This window comes from Stegostoma tigrinum, unplaced genomic scaffold, assembly GCF_030684315.1.
Source record: "Stegostoma tigrinum isolate sSteTig4 unplaced genomic scaffold, sSteTig4.hap1 scaffold_319, whole genome shotgun sequence".
Taxonomy (NCBI): Eukaryota; Metazoa; Chordata; class Chondrichthyes; order Orectolobiformes; family Stegostomatidae; genus Stegostoma; species Stegostoma tigrinum.
In genome coordinates, this window is record NW_026728247.1 from 38,040 (window position 1) to 65,613 (window position 27,574).

At 44.1% G+C, this 27,574-nt stretch overlaps 1 long non-coding RNA gene across 1 annotated transcript; it reads left to right on the forward strand.

Moving 5' to 3' along the window:
* Nucleotides 1-7: 7 nt before the first annotated feature.
* LOC132208229 (uncharacterized) lies at nt 8-25,335 on the forward strand. The gene is made up of 4 exons (XR_009444318.1): nt 8-69; nt 5,656-5,813; nt 23,331-23,437; nt 23,859-25,335. It is a non-coding gene; the product is annotated as an uncharacterized LOC132208229 (long non-coding RNA).
* Nucleotides 25,336-27,574: the final 2,239 nt, after the last annotated feature.

The following is a 27,574-nucleotide window of genomic DNA, read 5'->3' on the forward strand; positions in this document are numbered from 1 at the left end:
TCCGAGTGTTTCTTTGAAAATTGGCTTGATGTGTCTGTCCAAGGGTCATCTGGAGGAAAAAATACAAGTGTAAGTACTAAATCTATCATTGCTGATACACATGTAAACTGTAGATTTAACTGTACGTAAACTTTGTTTAACAAACTAGCCCACTCAATAAACTGACAAAAATTACACACCAGATGTTTACTGTATTCTCATCATCTCTGTGATGTCTGGTGAGGGTGCAAGTGAGAAGGCTCCCTGCCAGTAAGTTTGAGTTAAGGCGAAGTTGCATCATTACTGAAGTTATTTATGCTGTAAATGAAGGAGAACAGTAATGTGTATATCCCATGCATTATGTTCCTGTTATTGAGTGTGTGTTTTTTGTGTGTGTGGACCTATTGATCAACTGGAATTTTTGATTATTCAGCCCATTCCTGGTACCACGGGTACTGTTTAACAAAAGGTTTGCTGTCTTAGTATATTTCTCTATTTAGTCACTGCCACTATTAATGTTAAGTTATAGCGTGGTCTTTGCAGAATCTGCACAGTGCATTCCTGCTGGATAAATGATGCACTACATCTGTCTGATGCCATTGCTTCTCAACGACACCATCTTAGCAGCTGTTTTTGTTACCAATAATGTTTTCATCATTAGAATACTTGGAAAATATTCAGAAGTGCTGTATGACTCTACTGCTCACTTGCAGCAGTGATAACACTTAATGTGAGGTCATGTTTTTCCCCATTTGATGTTCTATTGTCAACAATGTATCTCACAACTAATGGGCATATTTCATTGAAACCTGGTCTGTACAGGTATGGTCCAAGGAAGAACTGATTAGTTTTTGACAGATCTAGATTTATTTCTCTATTTTTTAAAAACATCAGTTAAAATTTGTTGTATAGGCAAATGATCATCTTTCTAGAATATTGTTGATTGATTTAGAATGTTGTGGATTGTGACAGCCCTGATAGTAGAATTTTTCATAACTATCAAAATATGAGCAGAATTTTCAGAGCAGATTATCAAATTGGCCTGAAGCTTTCTCAGTGAGATGGAAGCTTTTAATAAAAGGATTTATTTTGTCGGCCTTGCATTTACAAAGAATCAGTCAAGTGGAGAAATGTCTCAAAGAAAAGCTGTGTAATTGTAGAGTCATGGATGTTTGTTGCACAGGAGGAGGCCGTGCGGTCTGTCGTTACTGCACTACTCAACAAAGATCTGTCTACATTGAACTCACATGGCATTTATTTCCTTTTTCATTGTTTGACCCATAGCCCTGGAGCCTACAGCAACACAAGTGATTATCTAAATACTGCTTAAATATTCAGACACTTTCTGAATCAGCCACACTTTCAGTCAGTGAGTTCATGTCAACTAATGGAAAAAGCAGCTTCCAGTTATCCTTTCTATGCCCTTCAAAATCTTAAACACCTTTTACCAGGTCCCCTTGTCTGCTCCAATCTTGTCATCAGTCAGATGGGCAGGTCAGTGGCAGATTGATATAGCCTGAAGAAGGAATAAGATAAGAGAGTACTTAATGTGGCAAAGCCTGTCGTGCCCGATGGAGGTCAGCTACAGCAGTCAGCAGTGAAGTCCACTGGCAAGGATGGGCGGGTTTTAGCCCAGCGCAGGGAATACAAACCATCACGGGGGAAGCCTCGTTCAGAGTGTCTGCAAACTCGTGGCTTAGGAAAGGACTGTAATAGAACATAGAACAGAACAGAACAGTACAGCACAGAACAGGCCCTTCAGCCCACAATGTTGTGCCGACCATTGATCCTCATGTATGCACCCTCAAATTTCTGTGACCATATGCATGTCCAGCAGTCTCTTAAATGACCCCAATGACCTTGCTTCCACAACTGCTGCTGGCAACGCATTCCATGCTCTCACAACTCTCTGTGTAAAGAACCCGCCTCTGACATCCCCTCTATACTTTCCACCAACCAGCTTAAAACTATGACCCCTCATGTTAGCCATTTCTGCCCTGGGAAATAGTCTCTGGCTATCAACTCTATCTATGCCTCTCATTATCTTGTATACCTCAATTAGGTCCCCTCTCCTCCTTCTTTTCTCCAATGAAAAGAGACCGAGCTCAGTCAACCTCTCTTCATAAGATAAGCCCTCCAGTCCAGGCAGCATCCTGGTAAACCTCTTCTGAACCCTCTCCAAAGCATCCACATCTTTCCTATAATAGGGCGCCCAGAACTGGACGCAGTATTCCAAGTGCGGTCTAACCAAAGTTTTATAGAGCTGCAACAAGATCTCATGACTCTTAAACTCAATCTCCCTGTTAATGAAAGCCAAAACACCATATGCTTTCTTAACAACCCTGTCCACTTGGGTGGCCATTTTAAGGGATCTATGTATCTGCACACCAAGATCCCTCTGTTCCTCCACACTGCCAAGAATCCTATCCTTAATCCTTTACTCAGCTTTCAAATTCGACCTTCCAAAATGCATCACCTCGCATTTATCCAGGTTGAACTCCATCTGCCACCTCTCAGCCCATCTCTGCATCCTGTCAATGTCCCGCTGCAGCCTACAACAGCCCTCTACACTGTCAACGACACCTCCGACCTTTGTGTCGTCTGCAAACTTGCTGACCCATCCTTCAATCCCCTCATCCAAGTCATTAATAAAAATTACAAACAGTAGAGGCCCAAGGACAGAGCCCTGTGGAACCCCACTCACCACTGACTTCCAGGCAGAATATTTTCCTTCTACTACCACTCGCTGTCTTCTGTTGGCCAGCCAATTCTGTATCCAAGCAGCTAAGTTCCCCTGTATCCCATTCCTCCTGACCTTCTGAATGAGCCTACCATGGGGAACCTTATCAAATGCCTTGCTGAAGTCCATATACATCACATCGACAGCTCGACCCTCATCAACTTTTCTAGTCACATCCTCAAAAAACTCGATAAGTTTTGTGAGACATGACCTACCCCTCACAAAGCCGTGTTGACTGTATTTGATCAAGCCATGCTCTTCCAGATGGTCGTAAATCCTATCCCTCAGAATCCTTTCTCACACCTTGCAGACGACAGACGTGAGACTTACTGGTCTGTAATTGCCGGAGATTTCCCTATTTCCTTTCTTGAAGAGAGGAATTACATTTGCCTCCCTCCAGTCCTCAGGTACGACTCCAGTGGAGAGTGATGTTTGACTTTTTAAACTTTTGTTTTTATTCTTCTACTGTTATACTAAGAAGACTGTAGTGCTGAATTTTTTAACTTATTCATTTATTTTTATCACATGGAGCATGGAACGGTACAGCACAGTACAGGCCCTTCAGCCCACGATGTTGTGCCGAACTTTTACCCTAATCCTGTGGTCAATCTAACCTCCGCCCCTACCTTATACTATCATCCATGTGCTTGTCTAATAGCCGATGAAATGCCCCTATTGAGGCTGACTCCACTCCCCTCTCCGGCATTGCATTCCACTCCCCTACGACTCTGAGTAAAGAAGGATGGATAAATTTTCTACTTCTGCAACTAAAATTGCGTACCAAGGTACTTTGTACCTGAGATGGCACCGTCTAAGGCAACTTTGTACTCTTTTCTTTGTACTCTTGTACCCTGTATTGAATGCATGTGATAATAAAATCTCACTCTAATGCATAGCAGGACACTGGGAAGCTTAGAGGAGAAAAGGGACCCTGGAGTGCTTGTTCATGAATTCCTGAAGGGGTCAGGTCAGGCTAGTAAGGGTTGTTACAAAGACATATGGGACACCTCCCTTTATCAGTTGTGGCATAAATTGTAAGAGTGGGAAGGTCACTTTGGAGTTGTTTAAAAGTTTGGTTAGGCCACAGCTGGAGTCGTGTGTGGCATTTTGGTCACCACCCATTAGGAAGGATGTAATTGCACTGGAGGGAATGAAAAGGATGTTGCATGTGTTGGAGCATTTTAGCTGTGAAGAAAGACTGGAAAAAATCACATTATTTTCTGTGAAGCAGAGAAGGTTTGGTGGGTGAATGGAGGTCCTGACAGAGGCATATAAGATTATGAGAGGTATAGATGGGTTGAATAGAAAGCATTGTTCCCCTTAGTTAAAGCATCAATAACAATAGAGCATAATTTTAAAGAGAAAGACGGGAATATTGAGGAGGTTTGAGGAAAATCGTTTTCATCCAGAGTGTGGTGAAGGTCTGGAGCGCATTGCCTGGGCGGGAAGTTGAAACAGGAAACCTCACAACCTTTGAAAAGTACTTGGATGAGCAGTTGACATGTCGTAATATTTAAGAGAATGGTCTCGTGTGTAAAAATGCGACTAGTATATGTTGCAGTGTATTTTTAGAGGTACAGCCTTAGTGGGCCATAGGACCTCTTCTGTACTATATGATTCCATGACAACCCCCAGCCCAGGCAGCTGGTTTTTTCAGTCATCTCCAGGATTACACCCTTCATAGTGTGATCCCTTGCGTTGTTCGCCGTCCCAAGTTCATTAGCTCACACTTTTCCTGGTTGAGTTCAATTGCTGTGCTCAGCTGACCAGTCTGTTGATCTCCTCCTGAAGTTTATTCTTCCTGTCTGTCAACCAATTTTGGATCCAGTGTGCCACTTTGCCTTTGATCCCATGGCTGTTATTTACATGGCCATTCCATCGATATCCTCCTCACTAAATTAGCCATTCGCTAGCAATACAGTCATACATCCTGTGTTTAAGCCCAAATGATGAATTAACTTGACAAATTTCAAGGGTCCTTGTGGAAAGCCCTGCACAACCCCACTCAAAGCAAACATCCTGTCAAATAGATATCCCTCTACCATCAATCACCCTGTGCTCTCTGCCACAGCCAGTTTTGGCTCCAGTGTGCCTCTTTGCCTTTGATCCCATGGCTGTTGTTTTCTTGCTCAATCTGCCAAGGGGGACTTTACTAAGCCCACATCAAATGCATAATGTGACCTCATCTTAACAAATCCATAGTGTTTATCCCTGATTATTTCTTGCAAGTACATTCTACCCCTAAGAATGCCTCTTTATAGCTTCACCAGTGCTGAGATTATTCTGACTGGCCTTTAATTTCCTGGTCTGTTCCTCTCTCCGTTTATTAATAGTGGGACAATGTTAATAGTGTTTCATTACTTCACGTGTGATTGACAAGGGTTTGAAAATTGCTGCCAGCGGCCCAGATATCTCCTCCCTCACTTCCCCCGCTAGCTGGTATACGTTTCAGTTCGCCCTGTAGATGTATCCACTTTTAAAGTTGCTCAACCAGCTGCATCTCCCTGTATCTTAACCTCTGATGCTCCGAGGTCCTCTGCCCTGATATCTTACTTGCAGTGTCCTTTTCCATTGTAAAGATTGACACAAAATATTCATTGAGGACCGTGCCGATGTTTTCCAGGTCCACACAAAGATTACCTCTGTGAAATGAACGAGGAGCTATTAGAGAGGTTTGAGATTTACAATCAAGAAAGAAATTGACAAAATGACTTCCTTGGAGAATCAGACAACATACATTGTCCATTGTTGTAAACAAACAGAAGTTTTTGTTTCCACAGTTGTTTGCAAATAGCCAATCAAGATCATAAAAATAATGTTTTAAGATGATTTACAAAGCAAGGCAATTGAGGAAGATGTATTGGATGTATTGAACTCTCAACTACCTCCCTTAAGTTTAGGAATGTCAGTATTTTTCTTCTGGATAACTTTTGCAGATATCTTCAAACAAGTAGCTGAACCCACAGATTTATGTGACCAACGAAGCCTGAGCCTTTTGCTTCACGATGCAGTCCAGATCCCTCGGCAGCTGGGTGAGGTAGCTTCATTTGGAGGCAGCACCATTGAACCAAGTGTCCGCAGTTGCTTCCAACATGTAAGTGTGCTCTGCACCAATTCATAATGTCAAGCGGGTCTACTTGCCAGTATGAATTTTGAGCTCATTTTCGTTTTGTTCACCTGCACATCTGCCAATGTGGTATATCGTATCCATTGCACCCGGTGTGGCCTCCGCTACATTGGGGAAACCAAGCAGAGGCTTAGGAACCACTTTGCAGAACACCTCCGCTTGGTTCGCAACAAACAACTGCACCTCCCAGTCGCGAACCATTTCAACTACCCCTCTCATTCCTCAGACGACATGTCCATCATGGGCCTCCTGCAGTGCCACAATGATGCCACCCGAAGGTTGCTGGAACAGCAACTCATATTCCGCTTGGAAACCCTGCAGCCCAATGGTATCAATGTGGACTTCACAAGCTTCAAAATCTCCCCTTCCCCCACTGCATCCCAAAACCAGCCCAGTTCTTCCCCTCCCCCAACTGCATCTCAAAACCAGCCCAGCCTGTTTCTGCTTCCCTAACTTGTTCTTCCTCCCACCCATCCCTTCCTCCCATCTCAAGCTGCACCTCCTTTTCCTACCTACTAACCTCATCCCACCTCCTTGACCTGTCTGTCTTCCCTGGACTGACCTATCCCCTCCCTACCTCCCCACCTGTACACTCCTGTCTACCTATCTTCTTTTTTATCCATCTTCGGTCCGCCTCCCCCTCTCTCCTTATTTATTCCAGTTCCCTCTCCCCATGCCCCTCTCTGATGAAGGGTCTAGGCCCGAAACGTCAGCTTTTGTGCTCCTGAGATGCTGCTTGGCCTGCTGTGTTCATCCAGCTCCACACTTTGTTATCTTGCACTATTGATATGGACTGGTTTGTCACTAGAATTTATTACCCAGGCAAAGTGTGTCACGACTTCAGTTGATCTGAGCTCTTAACAGCAGGTGGAGCCTCAAGTTAATGCCTCTTCTGAATGCTGGCATCTCCGACAATCCAAATTCCTCAGTACTTCATTGAAGTATTACCCTAAAAATTATGCTTAAATATAAATTACAGCTTGAAGCCATAACCTTCTAATTTATTGTTGAGAGCTCTACTAGTTTATAACAGAACTAGAACAGACCTGGAATGGATACGGGATGGTTTTCTTGAGCAATATGTTGAGGAACCAACTGGAAAGCAGTGCATCTAAGACTGGGTGCTGTGTAATGAGAAGGGAATCATTGCCAATCTAGCTGTGCAAGATTTCTTCGAGATGAGTGGCCGCAACATGATAGAATTTTTTCAATCAAGATGGAGAGTGTGAGAGTTGACTTGGAGACCAGGGTGCTGCATCTTAATAATGAAAGCTGAAGATATGAGGCATGAAATTAGCCTTGATAGATCACAAAGAGTTGCTTAAAGGGATGACAGTGGATAGGCAATGGCAAACATTTAAGGAGCACGTGGGCGGACTACAACAACTGTTTATTCCTGTCTGGCATGAAAGCAAAATGGGTAAGAGGACCAATCCATGACTTAACAAAGGCAATTAGCGATAGTATCTGATCCATGGAAACAACATTTGAGGATTGGCAGCATAGTAGAATTTAGCAAAGAAGGACCAAGGGATTGATTAAGAAGGGGTAAATGCAGTAAAGTAAGCATACAGGGAACATAAAGACTGACAGAGTTTCTATAGATACGTGAAGAGAAAGAGACTGGTAAAGACAAATGTTAGGAAGGGGGTTGACCAGTCAAGGGAAGACAGACAGGTCAAGGAGGCAGGGCTGACGCTGGTAGGTAGGAGGTGGGGTGGGGTTAGGGTGTAACCCTAACCCGAACTCTCACCCTAATCTCCACCCCACCTCCTACCTACCAGCATCATCCCCTCCTCCTTGACCTGTCTGTCTTCCCTTGACTGATGAACCTCCATCATAACTCCCCAACAACACTCACCTTTACTGGCTCCAGCACCGCCTCTTTGATCTGTCTCCACCTATCTTCTCCTCTATCCATCTTCTATCCACCTCCCCTTCTCTCTTTATTTATTTCAGAATCCCGTTCCCCTCCCCCATTTCTGAAAAAGGGCCCAAACCCGAAACGTCATCTTTCCTGCTCCTCTGATACCGCTTGGCCAGCTGTGTTCATCCGGCTCCACACCTTGTTATCTCAGATTCTCCAGCATTGGCAGTTCCTCCCGTCTCTGAAATGGTCTGTTGGCCTTCGTTCCGAGAGGTTTCGAGTACAGAAGCCAGAATGTGGTGTTGCAGTTACGCAGCACCTTGGTGAAGCCGCACCTAAAATAGTGTGTGCAGTTTTGTGCTCCTTTTCTGCGGAAGGATGCTGTTGCTCTCATAGTTTATCAGTGCAGCGCATGTTTATCAGCCTGTTTCCCGGAATGGCAGGTCTGATGTATGATCAGAGATTGACTCGGTTAGGATTGTTCTCGCTGGAATTCAAATGAATGAGGTGACTTATAAAATTCGAACAGGACTGGACAGGATAGATGCAGTTCCCAGTGGTGGGTGTGTCCAGAACCAGGGGTCACAGTATGAGGATTCAGGATAGACGATTTCGGAGGTATTTCTTCACCCAAAGAATGGTGAGTCCGTGGAAATCATTACCAAAGCAAGCAGTTCATGTCAAAACATTGAACGTATTCAAGATATGGCTAGATATAACACTTGGGGTGAATGGGATCAAGTGTTATGGAGAGAAAGCAGGATTAGGCTGTTGAGTTGGATGATCAGTCATGATCATGAAGAATGGTGGAGCAGGCTCAAAGAGCCATTTGGCCTCCTCCCTCCTCCTAGCTTCCATGTTTACAATAGTCACTCTCTGAAATGCAAAGCTTGAGCAATTGTGCAACTTTGAACTGGGTGCTGGTAGTTTGGTCAGTAACGAAGTTAGGTAAGGCTCGGCAGGACAGTGCTCATTGTTGTTTCTAACATTTTCACCGTGCAGGACTTAGTCCTTGCTCTGCTTCAAGCGAAGAAGTGAGCTAATTGGAGATATCTACAACTTGTTAAGGTTCCAAAGGTTTAAAGTGATGTGGGGATGTGTGGTATTGCTCATAAAGTACATCATGAAGATAAATAAGATAAAAGATAAAAGAATGACGAGAGTAAGATGAGGGCCAATCAAGGACAGTAGTGGGAAGTTGTGTGTGGAGTCAGAGGAGATAGGGGAAGCACTAATTGAATATTTTTTGACAGTATTCACTCTGGAAAACGACAATGTTGTCGAGGAGAATACTGAGATACAGGCTACTCGACTAGCGTTTTGTACAGTCACGGGATTTATAGGGATTGACTTCCGGAGCCATGATGTCATGCTCCAACTGTACAAAATGCTAGTGCAGCCTCATTTGGAATATTGCGTGCAGTTCTGGTCGCCCCATGACAGGAAGGATGTTGAAGCATTGGAAAAGGTGCAGAGGAGATTTACCAGGATGCAGCCTGGTCTGGAGCACAGGCCCTATGAAGAAAGGCTGAGAGACTTGGGTCTGTTCTCATTGGAGAAAAGGAGGCTAAGGGGGGATTTAATAGAGACATATAAGATGATCAGAAAATTAGATATTGTGGACAGTGAGAGTCTTTTTCAGAGGATGATGATTTCAGCTTGTACAAGGGGGCATAGCTACAAATTGAGGGGTGATAGATTTAAGACAGATGTCAGAGGCAGGTTCTTTACTCAGAGAGTGCTATGGGCGTGGAATGCCCCGCATGCCAAAGTAGTTAACTCAGCCACATTAGGGGCATTTCAACAGTCCTTGGATAAGCATATGGATAATGATGGGATTGTGTCAGGGGAGGGGCTTAGATTAGTTCACAGGTCGGCGCAACGTCGAGGGCCGAAGGGCCTGTTCTGTGCCGTATTGTTCTATGTTCTATGTTCTATAATGGATATCACAAGTAGATGACTGATGTGTATACTGTGCATTGTCAAATGGTTCAAATTTTAGAACTGAAAAGTGCCTGGTCTACCTCAAATTGCCATGGAAAACCAAAGCTTCTCAAAAGTTTGAGCTTAAGCAAGTAATTCATGCTGCTGCTGTATAGTGGTTATGTGAATGGTATTTTCCCCTAGCAGGATGCTGTTGTCAGTCCAAAAATAATCCTCATTGCATTGACCAACATTGTCTATGAAATTTGCAGCCAGTATTATGCCAGACATATAGGTCATATATGATAATGATTGGCCGACTGAAAACTGCTTGTTTGTAATGAGCAGAGCACACCGCACCGGCACGTGTGAGATGCTTTCTCTTTTCCACAACCAAGGACCCCAACATGGTTCGCAGAACTTTCACTTTGATCCATTTCACAAAATTCGGCCCTCATCCATTCCACCTATCCCAGAATCATAAATTCTCCTTATTCTCAGCTTGTCCCTCCATCAACCTCTGCGTTCAGCAGATTATCTTCCAGCATCTTCACCAGTATCCCCTTTCAGCATTCCAAAGTGACCATTTCCTCAGTCACCAAGCAAGGTCCCAAATACACTTGTAAAGTGAAACAGCGATTTACCCGTACTTCATCTGTTCAAACATACAGGTATATTCAATTTTTCCAGTGTTTTCTCTGCAAAGGGGAAATGATACATTGATTAGGTGATTATCCTGCGGTACACCCTCATTCAGTCCACAAGAGTGGACTTGTCAACCACACGACATGTTTTTCTTCTCGTATAAATTATTCCAATTGTTTGAAATATCATGTTCTTGCGTTTGTTCCATTGGGTGTAAGACAAAACTGCTTTGGTAATAAAAGTCTCTCTGAAATGAAAGACACAAATGTAAGGTATTTCCGGCTGGTAGACAGGAGGTCGGAAAACTCCCAAAAATTCTCAAGGGAATGCTTGTGATGAGGTGGAGGGTAGAAGAAATTATGTTACGAAACATTATTTTTTGCAAAAGCTTGGTAACACAATGGTAATTTTTTTAAAAAAAATCAAAGGTTGTGTCCAGAAGAGGTGTGAATAGCTACATAGGCATCTGAATGCAAAAAGGGATACAGGAGCAAGATGGAAGCGTAGGTTCTGATCTAAATTGGTTGAACTTAATATTGGACCAGAAGGCTAGAAAGTGACAAGACAGATGATGAAGTCTTGTTCCTCAAACTTGTATTAAGGTTGTTGACTAATTGATTGATTTATTGTCACGTGTACCAAAGTAGAGTGAAAATCTTTATTTATGAGTGGTACAGGCAGATCATAGTAAGCGAAGGATATACAGATGAAAATGACAGAGGCATGCAGGTTACATTGAACAGAGCATGCGCTCAGTGAGATCAATGTTAGCAAGATCAGCGTTATTTCAGGCTAGAGAGTCTATTTATCAGTCTGATAACAACTGGGAAGAAGCTGTTCCTAAAACTGTTGGTGTGCATGTGTTCAGGCTTCTGTACCTGGTGCCTGATGGAAGAGGATGTAGGAGATCATTACGTAGGTGCGATGGGTCTTTGGTGATGCTGGCTACCTTTCCGCAGCAGTGAGCCATGTAAATGGAGTCCTTGGATGAGAGGTTGGCTTCCGTGATGATCTGGGCTGTGCACACCCGCTTCTGTAGTTTCTCAGTCCTGGGCAGAATAGTTGCCATACCAGGCCATTATACACTTGGACAATGTGCTTTTAATGGTGCATCTGTAGAAATTGGTCAGGCCAAATTTCCTGAGCCGCCCGAGGAAGGAGAGGCATTGTTGTGCCGCCTTGACCAACGTATTTTCGTGGAAAGTCCAGGACGGGTTGTTGATTATCGTCATACCGGGGAACTTGACACGCTCCACCCTCTCAACCTCAGTTCCATTGATATACATCAGGGCGTGTTCTCCTCCTGTCTTTTGAAATCAGTGATCAGTTCTTTAGTTTTGCCGACATCGAGAGAGAGGTTGTTCTCTGCACCACGTCACCAAACCCTTTGCCTCCCTTCTGTATTTTGATTCATTGTTAGATATCCATCCCACTGCAGTGGTGTCGTCAGTTAACTTGCAGATGGCGTTAATTTGGAATTTGGCAACACAGTCATGGGTGCACAAGGAGTGCAGTAGGGGGCTGAGGAAACATCCTTAGAGGGCACTAGTGTTATTGTGGAGGAGGGGCAGTTACCTATCTTCACTGTGGTTTTGGGTCAGAAAGTTAAGGATCCAGTAGCAGAGGGCAGAGCAGAAACCTAGGTCATAGAGTTTTGAGATCAGTCTGGAGGGGATAATAGTGTTGAAGGTGGAGCTGCAGTCAATGAGCAGGATTCCTACATAGCTCATTGTGCACATTTCTGCCAACGACATCGGTAGAAAGAGGGTTCACTGAATCCCTACAGTGTAGAAACATTCAGCCCAACAGGTCCACACCTACCCCTGCAAGGCTAACAAACCTGGTAGCTATGGACAATTTAGTGTGGTCAATCCACCTAATTTGCACATCTTTGGACTGTGGTAGGAAACTGGAGCACCTAGCGAAAACCCTCACAGACATGGGGAGAATGTGTAAACGAAGAGTCACCCAAGGGTGGAATTGAGCCCAGGTCCCTGGTACTGTGAGGCAGTAGTGCCAACCACTGCACCACCTTGTTGCCCTTGAGACTTTCTCCAAGGCTACCCTTGTGTCTTAAGGGACTCTTTTCCCCCCATTCTCACTAACACATTTATTATGTCGTACAATCCCGTAGCAGCAATATCTTTTAGAGTGTGGGAAGAAATGGGAGTAACTGGAGGAAACTCAAACAGTCATGGGGAGAATGCGCAAACTCCACACAGACAGTTGTCCACAACTGGAATCGATCCTGGGGCCCTGTCACTGTAAGGCAGTGGTGCTAACCACTCAGCCACTGTGCTGTGGCATTTAGGTCCTGCAAAATGAGTACAAGAACTAGAATGATGAATATTCAACCTTTCGCACAAAAAGTTGGTCAGAGCTAGGACTCATACTAATCACTGTAACACTGTTTCTGAGACAACAAGGTGGAGAGCTGGATGGACACAGCAGGACAAGCAGCATCAGAGGAGTAGGAAAGCTGATGTTTCTGAAGAAGGGTCTAGGCCCGAAACGTCAGCTTTCCTACTCCTCTGATGCTGCTTGGCCTGCTGTGTTCATCCAGTTGTACACCTCGTTAACTCCGATTCTCCAGCATGTGCAGTTCCTGCTATCTCTCCAGAACACTTTTTGTTTTGTTCACAGCAATGACAGAACACAGTTTGAGAGAAAATAATGCAGCCATATACACAACATTGATGAAAGATACTTTCTCATTTCCAAATGTTAAGGAAAGCGTTGTATGAAAATTATATTCTGTCACAGAATTTGGACACACTCTGGTTTCTTCCTGTGTTGCCTAAAACGTATGCCATGTTTTTCGACCTTTGATTTCTCAGCATTTCTTCTTCTTTTGTAATGTAGTGCTGGAGGGAAACCATAATCCCAGATTGTAAGTGCTTTGAGGTTCAACATTGTCTGAGAACCCCCTCACTGTCTCTGAATACCCAAACTGATCAATAATAATCATCCTAATTGTCTGTCTTGACCTTACTGCAGCATTGCTTATTGTGTCACTGGCGGGTGACAGATCACATTGACATTTCACATCATGAAAGTAGCTGCATGAATATTTGTATTCTTGGTTCTACATTAGTGAGTTTTTGTTGCAACGTTTTGGTCTGGAAGTAAGAGGCATCTCAAAGAATGTGCTATCTGTGCTTTTGTGGAATCTGCTTTTGTACTTTGACTTTGGGTTAAGCAATGTAACATGTCCTTGCTGATTTTCCATATTTAATTCAATTAGAATTTCATTGACTCTAGGTTTTACTCTTGAAATATGATGAATGAGCAGAAGGCTATTCAGTCCATTGAGTCTGCCACTCAATGAGATCATAAAATACTGATATTCCTCGATACCACTTTCCTGCCGTTTCCCTATAGCGTTTCATTCCCATACTGTTAAAAATACTCCAGTCTGAGCATCTTAACTTTTGTACATCCCTCTGCAGGCAGTCTGGCAGTCTCATCACTTGTCTTCCATACCTATTTTTGTGTTTTCTGTAAGCTCAGTAATAGTACATTCACTTTCATCACTATGTCATTAATATTTATTCGCAACAAGAATGGCCGTGGCATTGATCCGTATGGCAGTTCACTTTTTACAGCTTGCCAACCTGGAAATGACTCCCCCTGTACCAAATGTCTGTTCTCTATTATTTGGTCAATCCCCTATCCATGTTAATATATTTCCCCAAAACTATGTGGTCTTATTAAAAGTCTTATCTGCTTGAAGTGTGATTATTTTTACAAATACCTTTTTGAATGTCACACCCTTTTATTTGTACTACTTGTAATCTCCTCATGGAATTCTTATAAATCTGTCATGCACAATTTCCTGTTTATCAAGCCGTAGTGACTGTGATTGTATTACGTATTTTAAGTGCTCTGCAATTACATCTTTTCTGATAGGCTCTTGCATTTTCCAATAACAGACATTAAGCTAACTGGCCAGTAGTTATCTTTTTTGTCTCCTTTCCTTTCTAAAATAAAGGTACTAGTCATAGCATCCCTGCAGCATGAGAGCAGGCCACTTGGCCCATTGTGTCCAAACTGACTCTCGGAAGAGCATGGCACCCAGATTCAACCAGCTGCCCAGCCCCTGCAACCTTGCATTTCCCATGGCTAATCCACCTAATCTGTGCATGTTTGGATTGTGGGAAGAGACCGGAGCAGCTCGAAGAAACCCACACAGACACGGGGATAAGGTGCAGATTCCTCACAGAAAATCACCTGTGGATGGGATTGAATCCAGGTCCCTGCCACTGTGAAACAGCATTGCTACTCACTGAGCCACCATACTGCCCTGTGGGGCACTGGGACTTTTTGAAAAGCCAAGGATACTGGAGAGATTGTGATCAGTGCATCAACTATCACTATAGCTATTACTTTTAATATCCTGGGATGCAGCACTTCGGGCCCAGGGGACCTAATGGTCTTTAACCCAGTTAGTTTCCCTCATATCTTTTCTTTAGGGATAGTTGCTGTTTTATATCCTGTCCTATCATTTGCCCTTTGATTATGCAGGAATTTTGGAACACTGTCAGTGTCTTTTACTGTGACTGTATTCATTTGTGGGACATGTGTGTCACTGCCTGGCCAGTATTTCTTGCCCATCCTGAGTTGCCTCTTGAGAAGGTGATGGTGAGCTGCCTTCTTGAACCACTGCATTCTTCCTGCTGTGGGTTGACCCACAGCGCTATTAGGGAGGGAATTCCGGGATTTTGAGGGGAAGGAATGGCAATGTATTTCCAAGTCAAGATGGTGAGGGACTTGGAGGCGGTGGTGTTCCCATATGTCTGCTGCCCTTGTCCTTCTGGATGGAAGTGGTCTTGGGTTTAGAAGGTGCTGTCTGAGGAGCATTGGTGAATTTTTGCAGTGCATCTTGTAGTTAGTACCCACCGCTGCTACTGAGCATTGCAGATGGAGGGAGTGGATACTTGTAGATGTTGTACTGGCTGCTTTGTCCTGGATGGTGTCAAGCTTCTTGAGTGTTGATGGAGCTGCACTCATCCAGGCAAGTGGGGAGTGTTCCATCGCACTCCTGACTTGTGCCTTTTAGATGGCGGACAGGCTTTGAGGAGTCAGGGGGTGAGTTATTTGATGTGATATTCCCAGCATCTGGCCTCCTCATGTGGCCACTATCTTAATGTGATGACCAGTTGAGTTTCTGGTCAATGGTAACGCCCAGCTGACAGTGAGGGATTCATTGATGGTAACACTCTTGAATGTCAAGAGATGGTCAGAGCCTGGCATTTGTGTGGCGCAAATGTCACTTGGCACTTGTCAGCCCAAGCCTGGATATTGTCCGGATCTTGTTGCACGTGAACTTGGACTGCTTCAGTGTCTGACAAGTCAAATGGTGCTGAACATTGTGCAAACATCAGCGAACATCCCCACTTCTGACCTTATGATGGCGGGAAGGTCATTGATGAAGTAGCCGAAGATGGTTGGGCCGAGGACACTACCCTGAGGAACTCCTGCAGAGATCTTCTGGAGCTGAAATGATTGACTGCCAGCAACCACAACCACCTTCCCATGTGTCAGGTATAACTCCAACCACCGGTGAGTTTGCCTGTGAAACCCATTGATTCCCATTTTGCTAGGGCACCTTGATGCCACACTCGGTCAGATGCAGCCTTGATGTGAAGGGTTGTCGCTCTCACTTCAGCTCTGGAATTCAGCTCTTTTGTCCACGTTTGAACCAAGGCTGTGATGGGGTCAGGAGCTGAGTGGCCACGGCAGAACCCAAACTGGGCGTAACTGAGTAGGTTATTTCTGAGCAGGTGCTGCCTGATAGCACTGTTGATCACACCTTCCATCACTTTACTGATGATTGAGAGTAGACTAATGGAGCAGTAATTGGCTGGCCTGGTTTTGTCCTGCTTTTTCTGTACAGGACATACTTGGGCAATTTTCTACATTGTCAGGTAGATACCAGTGTTGAAACAAACTAGAACAGCTTGGCTCAGGCAGCAGCAAGTTCTGGAGCACAAATCTTCAGTACTGTTGCTGGAATGTTGCCAGGACCCATAGCCTTTGCAGTATCCAGTGTCCCTAACCATTTCTTGATATCACATGGAGTGAATTGAATTGACAGAAGACTGGTATCTGCAATAGTGGGGATCACTGGAGGAGGCCGAGTTTGATCACCCATTCAGCGCTTGTGGCTAAAGATTTCTGCAAATGCTTCAGCCTCATGTTTTGCACTGATGTGCTTGGTTCTTCCATCGTTGAGGATGGGGACATTTGTGGTGCCTCCTCCTCCTCCAGTGAGTTGTTTAATTGTCCATTGCCATTCATGACTGGATGTGGCAGGGCTGCAGAACTTACATCAGATCCATGGTGAGATTGATTAGCTCTGCCTATCACTTGCTGCTTTCGCTATTTGGCATGCAAGTAGTCCTGTTTGGTGGCTTCACCAAGTTGATTCCTCATCTTCAGGTAAGCCTGGTGCTGCTCCTGGCATGCCCTCCTGCGCTCTCCATTAAACCAGGATTGATGGTAACGGTTGAGTGAGGGACATACTGAGCCACGAAGGTTGTAGATTGTGCTAGAGTTCAATTCTGCTGCTGTTGATGGCCCACAGCACCTCATGGATGCCCAGCCTTGAGTTGCTAGATCTATGTGAAGTCTGTCCCATTTACTGCAGTGATAGTGCCACACACATGATGGAGGTTGTTCTCAATGTGATGGCGGGACGTTGTTCCACAAGGACTGTGCGATGGTCACTCTTACTGATACTGACATGGACAGATGCAACTGCAGCTGGCAGATTAGTAAGGATGAGGTCAAGTATGTTTTTCCCTCTTGTTGGCTCCCTCACCACGTGCCGCAAACCCAGTCTGGCAGCTGTGTCCTTTAGGATCTGACCAGCTCGATCAGTAGCACTGGTGCTGAGCTACTCTTAGCAGTGGATATTGAAATCCCCCACCCAGAATACATTTTGTGCCCTTGCCATCCTCAGTGCTTCCTCTAAGTGTTGTTCAACATTGCAGAGTACTGATTCAGCAGCTGAGGGAGGACGGTACGTGGTAATCGGCAAGAGCTTTCCTTGGCCATGTTTAACTTGAAGCCATGAGGCTTCATGGGGTCCAGAGTCAATGCTGAGGCCTCCTAGAGCAACACTGTCCTGACTGTACACCACTGTGCCACCACCTCTGCTGGGTCTGTCCTGCCGGTGAGAGAGGACATATCCAGGGATGGTGATGGTGATGGTGGAGTCTGGGACATTGTGTGAAAGATATTATGACTGTGTCAGACTGTTGATTAACTAATCTGTGAGACAGTTCTCCCAATTTTGGCACGAACCCCAAGATGTTAGTGAGGAGGACTTTGCATGGTTGACAGGGCAGTTTCTGCCATTGTCTTTTCTGGTGCCTAGGTCAATGCTGTGTGATTTATCCAGTTTCATTTCTTTGAGTCTAAGTAGTGGTTGGTCCAACTGAGTGGCTTGCGAGGCCATTTTAGAGGGCAGTTGAGAGTCAAGCTCATTGCTGTGGTCTGGAGTCATATGTGGGCCAGACCAGGTGAGGTTGGCAGATTTCCTCCCTTGAAGGACATTAGTGACAATGGATTCATGGTGATCGGTAGATTCTTAAGTCCAGACTTCTTTTAAAAATTAAACTTCCACCATCGAACCCAGGTCCCCAGAACATTTTCTGGGTTTCTGGATTAATAGGTTAATGATAATACCAGTAGGCCTTGAGGACTCATGCAAAGAATTTATTTAACTCTTCAGCCATTTCCTGGTTCCCCAATATTATTTCTCCAACCTCATTCTCTTAGGGGCTTGTATTAACTTTGGCCTGTCCTCCTTTCTATATATTTAACAAAGTTCCAGTTGCCTGTCCTGATATTATTTGCAAGTCCATCCTCAAAGTTTACCTAATCCCCTTCTTTTTTTGGTTGTTTTCTGCCTTTTAAGAATTTCTCGATCCTCTGGCTTGTGATTAATCTTTGCAACATTATATCTATTCTTTCTTTCCATTTGATAAAAGGATCCCTTTGCCTTGTCATGTAGGATAATACGATACAATGTTTTGTTTGTCTTTTCTTGCAATACAGAGTTTTTATAGAACATTACAGCATAGTACAGGCCCTTCGGACCTTGATGTTGTGCTGACCTGTCATACTGATCTTAAGCCCATCTAACCTACACTATTCCATGTGCGTCCATATGCTTGTCCAATGACGACTTAAATGCTCCTAAAGTTGGCGAATCTACCACCGTTGCAGGCAAAGCGTTCCATTCCCTTACTACTCTCTGAGTAAAGAAACTACCTCTGACATCTGTCCTATATCTTTCACCCCTCAATTTAAAGCTGTGCCCCCTCGTGCTCGCTGTCACCATCCTAGGAAAAAGGCTCTCCCTATCCACCCTATCTAACCCTCTGATTATTTGATATGTTTCAATTAAGTCACCTCTCAACCTTCTTCTCTCTAATGAAAACAGCCTCAAGTCCCTCAGCCTTTCCTCGTAAGACCTTCCCTCCATACCACGCAACCTCCTCGTAAATCTGCTCTGCACCCTTTCCAAAGCTTCCACATCCTTCTTATAATGCGGTGACCAGAAATGTACACAATACTCCAAGTGCGGCCACACCAGAGTTTTGTACAGCTCCACCATAACCTCTTGGTTCCGGAACTCGATCCCTCTATTAATAAAAGCTAAAACACTGTATGCCTTCTTAACAGCCCTGTCAACCTGGGTGGCAACTTTCAAGGATCTGTGTATATGGACACCGAGATCTCTCTGCTCATCTACACTGCTAAGAATCTTACCATTAGCCCTGTACTTTGCCTTCCGGTTACTCCTACCAAAGTGCATCACCTCACACTTGTCTGCATTAAACTCCATTTGCCACCTCTCAGCCCAGCTCTGCAGCTTATCTATGTCTCTCTGCAACCTACAGCATCCTTCATCACTATCCACAACTCCACCGACCATAGTGTCATCTGCAAATTTACTAACCCATCCTTCTGCGCCCTCATCCAGGTCATTTATAAAAATGACAAACAGCAGTGGACCCAACACCGACCCTTGCGGTACACCACTAGTAACTGGTCTCCAGGATGAACATTTCCCATCAACTACCACCTTCTGTCTTCTTTCAGCAAGCCAATTTCCAATCCAAACTGCTATATCTCCCACAATTCCCTTCCTCCACATTTTGTACAATAGCCTATTGTGGGGAACCTTATCGAACCTTGCCGAAATCCATATACACCACATCAAACGGTTTACTCTCATCTACCTGTTTGGTCACCTTCTCAAAGAACTCAATAAGGTTTCTGAGGCACGACCTTCCCTTCATAAAATCACATAATACACCAACTTTGGATGCTTGTATGCTTGCTTGTTTGCTGATCAAAATTAAATAAGTGAAACAATTGCACTGAGGTCACCAATCAGCCAGCACATGACCCTTCCTGTGCATTGGCTGCATGGTTACAAGGAGGAAGAATCAAGTGTCTGGTTCAGCTCAGTGAGACAGAAGCTGTATATTTTGGAAGTTTTGGATTTGACCTTTGAACAGGACAGTTCCATTTATGTATCTAAGTTATATTTATTCACTGTTTCACAGTGGAAGGACACAGTGGAAGGATGGCAAAATGGTCAACTCAAGGATGAATCTTGGGGATGTTTACTAATAATTGCACAGTGTTTAGCATCAACAGCAAGATGTCGATAATACTCGGGCTTGAACTGATGAGTGCCAAATAATGTTTGCACCACAGAGGTGCCAGGCAATGATCATCTCTAACAAGAGAGAATCTCACCATCTTCCTTTGTTGAGTTTCAACACTGAAATTCTGTTATCAACTTCATGGGCGTTACTACTGACTTGAACCTGCATGAGATAAGCCATATAAATACTGTGGCTACAAGAGCACGTCTGGGAATCATGTGGTTAGTATCTCCTCTCGTTTCTCCCCAAAGCTTGTCCATCTCTGACAAGGCAAAGTTGGGAGTGTGATGGAATATGATTGCCTGGATGCCGCAGCTCCAGTAACACTCAAGAAGCTTGATGCCATCCATGCTTGATTGGCACCATTTCCATCACCTCAACATTGATGTTTGTCTACTGCTGATAGACAATGGGGGCATTGTGTACCATCTACAAAATGCACTGCAATAACTCATCTGACAGCAGTTCCCACTGGAAAAACAAGGGTAGTTCACCTGTATTGGGTACGTGTGACTGCAATAAATCAAATAAATCAGATCAAATGCTGGGCCAGAATCCTGGCCATCCCTATCTATCAGCCTTGTGCAGGGTATCTATCCCAGATGAACACTTGCGGTCCATGAAGTTAGTTCAGTGCCTTTGCAACAGTGATAATGTGTGACCAATGTATGCTGGCCTTGCGCAGGACCAACATAGAGCCATACAAATGATATAAACCAGAAGGGAGCCATTCAGCCATCTTTGTCCATACTGACCCATAGACATCTGATGCCTTTTTTAATCCCAAATTGTTACAAACGTACATGGACCTGCAGCACTTAAAGTGCAGATCCAGGTACTTCTTAAAAGAGTTTAGAATCTCTTAGTCCAACACCAATTCAGGCAGCAAATTCCTGACACCCATCACCCTCTGCATAAAACGGATTTTCCCACATCCCCTCTAACCCTTCTGCCACTTAGCTTGACTCTGTAACTGCTGATTTTTGAATTCTCTGCCAAGGGAAGCAGCTTCCTCCTGTCTACACTAACTCTACCCTATCTCTGCCCTTCACTGTTTTGTATACCTCAATCATGTCATCCCTCAGACTTTTCTGTTCCAAGGAAAACAGCCTCATATTTACAATTCTCCAGCTTTGGCAATATTTGAGTAAATCTTTTCTGCACTGTCTCCAGAGTTATTATATACTTCCTGGATTGTGATGAACACAACTGCACACACTACTCCAGTTGTGGCATCATCAGTATCTTGTACAGTTTTATCATGATGTCCTTACTTTGGTAATCTACACTTTTCCCAATGAGGCAAAGCATTCCCTGTGCCTTCATCAGAACATTACTGACCTGTAGTGCTACCTTTAGGAACCTGTTCACTTCCATGCTTAGATCCCCCACTTCATCTACCCCTCTCAGTATGTTCCTATTTATTGTGTATTCCCTTTATGTCCTCATGAAAAGCAATGCATCACACTTGTCAGAGTTGTGCTCCATCTGTTGCTTTCCTGCCTTCTCCGCCAACCCATCTAATATCATTTTGGAACTTGGAGCTATCCTCTGTCCTAGCCACCTTACATCCAATTTTTCAGTTGTCTGCCAATTTACCAATTGTGCCCCCCATGTTCAAGTCTGAATCGTTCATCTATAAAATAAATTAAAGGGGCCCCAAAATCAAGCCCTGTGAAACACCAATGGAAATTGCTTTCTGTTCATAAGCACAGCCATGAACAATTACCCTTGTTTCCTGCCACTAAGCCGATTAGTCAACACATTACTCCGTATCCCATGACCCATGAGCTTTCACTTTTTTGCACTTCTCAGGTGGGACGTTATCAATTGCTTTGCTAAAATCCATGTCGACAAATTCATTGCGCAACCCTCATCGATCCTCCTTGCCACTTTCTTAAAGAATTCAACTAAATTTGTAAGTAATGACCTTACCTTGACAAAGCCGTGCTGACTATCCATGACTAGTCCATGCCTTTCTCAGTTAGTTTATTTGATCTCTCAGATCGATTTTAAAATTTTCCCACCACTAACGTAAGACAAGCAGGCTTTTAATTGTTTGGCATTTCCTTCGTACCCTTTATAAACAATGGAACCACATTTATATTCCTTCTCTAATTGATTTAAAACAAAATTTGCCCTGAGGATGATTAGTTTAGTCTTGCATGTGCTGGTGCTACCCTCCTAATGGAGGAAGGGGGACTTTTCATCCAAATTCCCTACTTGTTTCCTTTGTTTTAATTTTCTTTTCTTGTAAATATTTCACCCAGTTCCCTTTTAAGTGAAGCACTAGATTTTGCTTGAATAATCACTTGCAGTAAAAGCATTCCCTATTCCATTATATGGAAACTTTTCCTCTAACTTTCCCATCATTGTTGTGTGAACAAATCCTGGCCTGAATCACAAGAAACAAACTGTGTCTCTTCAGAATTTTTTTTTGTTTGTTAGGGGTCTTATCTCATGAAAAAACAAAAATCAAGCTCTGTTTTTCTGAAACTGGAACAGCAACATTAGAAGCTGCAAGTTCTTCAGTATGTTTGGGAGATCTAGAGTGAATTGTCCCGGAAACCAGATGTTCCACAACATGGTTCTGTGCTCGTGACCATTGGCCTTGAGATTGGTCTCATCTGTCCAGTATTGGAGAATCAGCCTTTGCCTGCTAGAATAGACCAATCATAAAGTCACCAATTGTAAGAGATGCAGTGTTTACCTTCCCTGCATTTGACCTTACTATTGAAATTTTTTTTACAATTATGTGGCTTCTGTCAGATTCTAGTAACTATTTGGAGCCACAGGTGAGAGCTGGTGAAGGTGAGGATGAACCCAGCATGAGCTGCTCAAAAAAAAAGTGAATCAAACAATTTTTTTTGCCCTCTCTCTTAGTCACTCCAAATCCTCTTGAAGCATCTTTGTATCTTCCTCTCAATTCTCATTTCCAACCAGTGATGTGATTTGTCAGTCACGGTGTTTTTCTGTAAATATGCCCATCTTCATCCTTTGTCCCCATCCACAGATTAGCACATTTAATATGAAGAACATAATATGAAAAACATATAGACCACATCAGATGAATTTCCCTCTTCAATACTTCTGATATCTGATAAATAGAGGCCTTCTAATGGGCATTAACATGTTGTGTCAGCATTGCTTGACTGTTGCTTAAGGTTGCGGTGGTAATTAGTCTTTCTGCATTAAATGTACTTTCAATATTAGAAACTTAAGTGATTGACTACTTCATTGGAACCTAATACAATTATCAGTGTTTTTTTTTGACAGTGCTGATTGATTGGATTTACTAAATGGAAATGTACAGTGTTGCTTTCAAATGGTGATAATTTCTCAATGGAATTTCACGTGCAGGCACTCAGACATGAACTAATGGATAAGGAGGAGACAATCATAACTGCTTTGGATTCAGCCCATAGAAGGGCCAGAGGAGCCGCGCTGACACCTTCATGTTTAAACAGGTCAGCCACTTCATCTATTGCAGGAACAACCACTTTTCTGCAGAACACTTGGCTTTATAGAGGAGTAAGATTTTAGAAATAAAGTAATGCTAAGCTGGAGAGTGAGAAATAATGCAGGGACTCGTATGTTATTTAAAGAAACATGTTACAGCGCATGACAGAAGATTCTGTGACAGTTACTTAGAATTGTTTGTTGTGGGAACAATTGAAAATGTTTCCACTCACCTAGTGATCGTGGTAACTTCAAATTATTAGAAAATTTATAGATCAGCATCTTGAAATATGTTTTTGTTCATTTTCACAAAACGTTACATGACTTTACGTTCTGCAATGTGTTCTTAATTACCATATTCAAAAGCAAAAAGCATGTGTTTACTGTCCTACCATATTTTGGTGATGTATTGATGTGTCTCATTTTCAGAGGACACTTTTCTGCGTGCCACGAGATGTATATCAGCCATACCAAAATGCTGCCTTTGCCTGAGACAGGGAAGATCAACTGACTTTGGGGAAATGGAGAATCATTCATGAATCCAGTTACTTTCTGATCTGACAGCTTTGTGGCATCTGAATGGATAACAATTTGATCTGGTAATCTCAATTGATAGAGTGCAAATGTGTAGTGATGCATTTTGGGAGCTCTGGTAAGTGAAAGATGTTCACAATGACTAGTAGATCCCTAGAGAGCACTGAGAAACAAAGGGACCTTGATGTCCAAAAGCAAGAGTTCATGCCCTCTGCTTCTGGCCTTTCAGGCAAAGTTGGATCCAACACTCCACTGAGTCTTAGATCCCATGAGCTCTTGTTTTGTTGACCAGTCTGCTATCACTGACCTTATCAAAAACATATAGACCACATCAGATGAATTTCCCTCTTCAACACTTCTGATATCTCCTCAATAAAAATTAGATAAAATTTGCAAACCATGGCATTACCTCAACAAAGCCATGCTGACTATCCCCGAACATTCCATGTTTCTCCAAGTGCAGCGACATTTTGTCCCTTAAAATTCTTTCTGATAACTTCCCTACCACCAAGGTTAGACTGGCTTGTAACTTCTGGATCTGTCCTTTCTTCTTTTATATAAAAGTATGAGCGGTCCTCTGGCACCTTAGCTGTGGCCAGAAATGACTTGAAAAATCTTTGCCAGGACCTTTTGATATCTCCTCCCCTGCTTCATAAAGTCATGCAGTATAGAAACAGGCTCACTTGATCAACATCAATGCCAACTAACAAACATCAAACTACTGATCCCATTTACCTGCACTGAGTCATTACCTGCCATACCCTGGCCCTTTAAATGCTCATCTGTTGCTTCTTTAATATTGCAAGCGTATCTGCCTTCTCCACCTTGTCAAGCAGCATATTACATGTTTGTATCACTTTTGGTGAAAACACTTGCCTCAGATCCCCTCTAAATAGCTGACAGTTTACCTGAAATCTATGCCCCCTGACTTAAACTCGTCTACTGGTTCTCACAATCAATCTATGCCTCTCATAATTTTGTATACGTCGATCAGATTTCCCCTCAGCCTCCTCTGCTGCATGGAAAACGCAATTAGCCTACCAGTTTCTCCTCATAAAACTTGCATTCAATCACAAAACAACACCCTGAAACATATACTATCAACCAACCTGGCCAACATCTCTGTCTCCGGCTTGCTACAGTGTTCCAGTGAAGCCCAGCACAAGCAGACAGAACAACACCTCATTTTCTACTTGGGGACCTGACAGCCCTCCAGACTTAACATTGAGTTCTGCAATGTTAGGGCCTAAACTCTCCCATATCCCAGCGCCCCCACCCCACACACCAACCCTCTGCTCTCAGTAACACTGTCTGCCCGTCACAGGGCCCTCACCCCCTCCTCTAAGTAATACTGCCCGTCACAGGGCCCTCGCCCCCCCCCCCCCCTCTCAGTAACACTGCCCGTCACAGGGCCCTCGCCCCCCCCCCCTCTCAGTAACACTGCCCGTCACAGGGACATCACCCCCTCCTCTCAGTAATACTGCCCGTCACAGGGCCCTCGCGCCCCCCTCTCAGTAACACTGCCCGTCACAGGGACATCACCCACTCCTCTCAGTAATACTGCTTGCCATAGGGCCCTCACCTGCCCCTCTCAGTTATGCACTGACTGACTGTCACAGGGCCCTCACCCCCTCCTCTCAGTAACACACTCCGTCACAGTGCCCTCAGACTGTCACAGAGCGCTCACCGCTCCGCTCAGTCACACTGCCATATACAGGGCCCTCACGTGCTCCTCTCAGTAACACTGCCTGTCACAGAACCCTCACGCGATCCTTTCAGTAACACTGCCCATCACAGGGACCTTACCCGCTCCTTTCAGTAACACTGCCTGTCACAGGGACCTTACCCGCTCCTCTCAGTAACACTGCCTGTCACAGGGCCCTCACCCGCTCCTTTCAATAACACTGCCCGTCACAGGGACCTTACCTGCTCCTCTCAGTAACACTGCCCGTCACAGGGACCTTACCTGCTCCTCTCAGTAACACTGACTGTCACAGGGCTCTCACCCGCTCCACTCAGTCACACTACCTGTTACAGTGCCCCTACCCGCTCCTCTCAGTAACACTGACTGTCACAGGGCCCTCACCCGCTCCTCTGTTACACTGACTGACTGTCACAGGGCCCTCACCCACTCGTCTCAGTAACACTGACTGATTGGAAAGGGCGCTCACCCACTCCTCTCAGTAACATCCCCTGACTGTCACTGGGCCCTCACCCGCTCCTCTCAGTAACACTGCCCGTCACAGCGCCCTCACCCACTCCTCTAAGTAACACAACTGTCACAGAGCCCTCACCCACTCCTCTCAGTAATACTGTCTGCCACAGGGCCCTCACCCCCTCCTCTCTTTAACACACTCCGCCACCGTGCCCTCACCCCCTCCTTTCAGTAACACTGCCAGTCACAGGGTGCTCACCCGTTGCCCTCAGTAACACTGACAGACTGTCACAGGGCCCTCACCCGCTCCTCTCAGTAACACTGCCCGTCACAGGGACCTTAGCCGTTCCTCTGAGTAAGACTGCCTGTCGCAGGGCCCTCACCCACTCCTCTCAGTAACACGGCCCGTCACAGGGCCCTCAACTGCTCCTCTTGGTAACTCTGACTATCTCCCGGCCTTAAACCCCTCCTCTCAGAATCACTGACTGAATGTCACAGGCCTCTCACTCCCTCCTCTCAGTAACACTGCCTGTCACAGAGCCCTCATCCGCTGTTCTGAGTAACACTGGCTGACTGTCACAGTGCCCTTACCTTGCCCACTTATCTGAATTAGAGACAATATCAATGTGGTTGCTTTATCAAGAACAAATACGGAGAGAAATTAATGTCACAATCAAAGTGAACTTGATTAGTAAGAGAATGTGATGGAATGTCTTTATTTATTTAATATAAGTATGTTATTACTGATTTTATGACCTGAAGTCACAGCCGTATTCAATCAGCTTCACTGTCTATATTTGCAACTCATTGACATAAAGTATTTAGTGACGTTCAAAATTGATCCCAATGTTTCCTAATCAGATTTTTTGAAAAGCCAGTGCCAGACTTTGTGAATAACAATACCTGACACCAGGTTCATAGCTAAAACAAAAGATTTTACAGTTTATGAACAATATAGTATCTTTTTTAAAAAAAGTTAAGCAAAAAGGTATTCTGACGAACGCCTATGACTTAAACATCATCTTTTTTGATTCTAGCCCCAATTCTAGCAAAGACAGAAAGACAGACAAACAGATTATAATTAAGGAATGTATCAAAGAGAAAAAACTAAATCAAGTGTAACTGGCCAGTTTACTTAACCAGACTGCATGATCTTTAAAATGGAAAGAACTGTGGATGCTGCAAATCAGGAACAAAAACAAAGCTGCTGCTAAAGCTCAGCAGGTCCAGCAGCATCTGTGAAGGAAAAAAAGAAGTAAGATTTCAGATCTGTTAACCCTTCTTCTGATCAGGTCTGAGGAAGGGCCACCAGATCTGACATCGTACCTCTTTTTTGCCTTCACAGATGTTTTCAGACCTGCTGAGCTTTTCCAGAAATTTTGTTTTTGTCCATCATCTAAAATCTCACAGTCAGATGAGATTGTATGTTAAGTTAAAATCTGAACAATCTACAGAT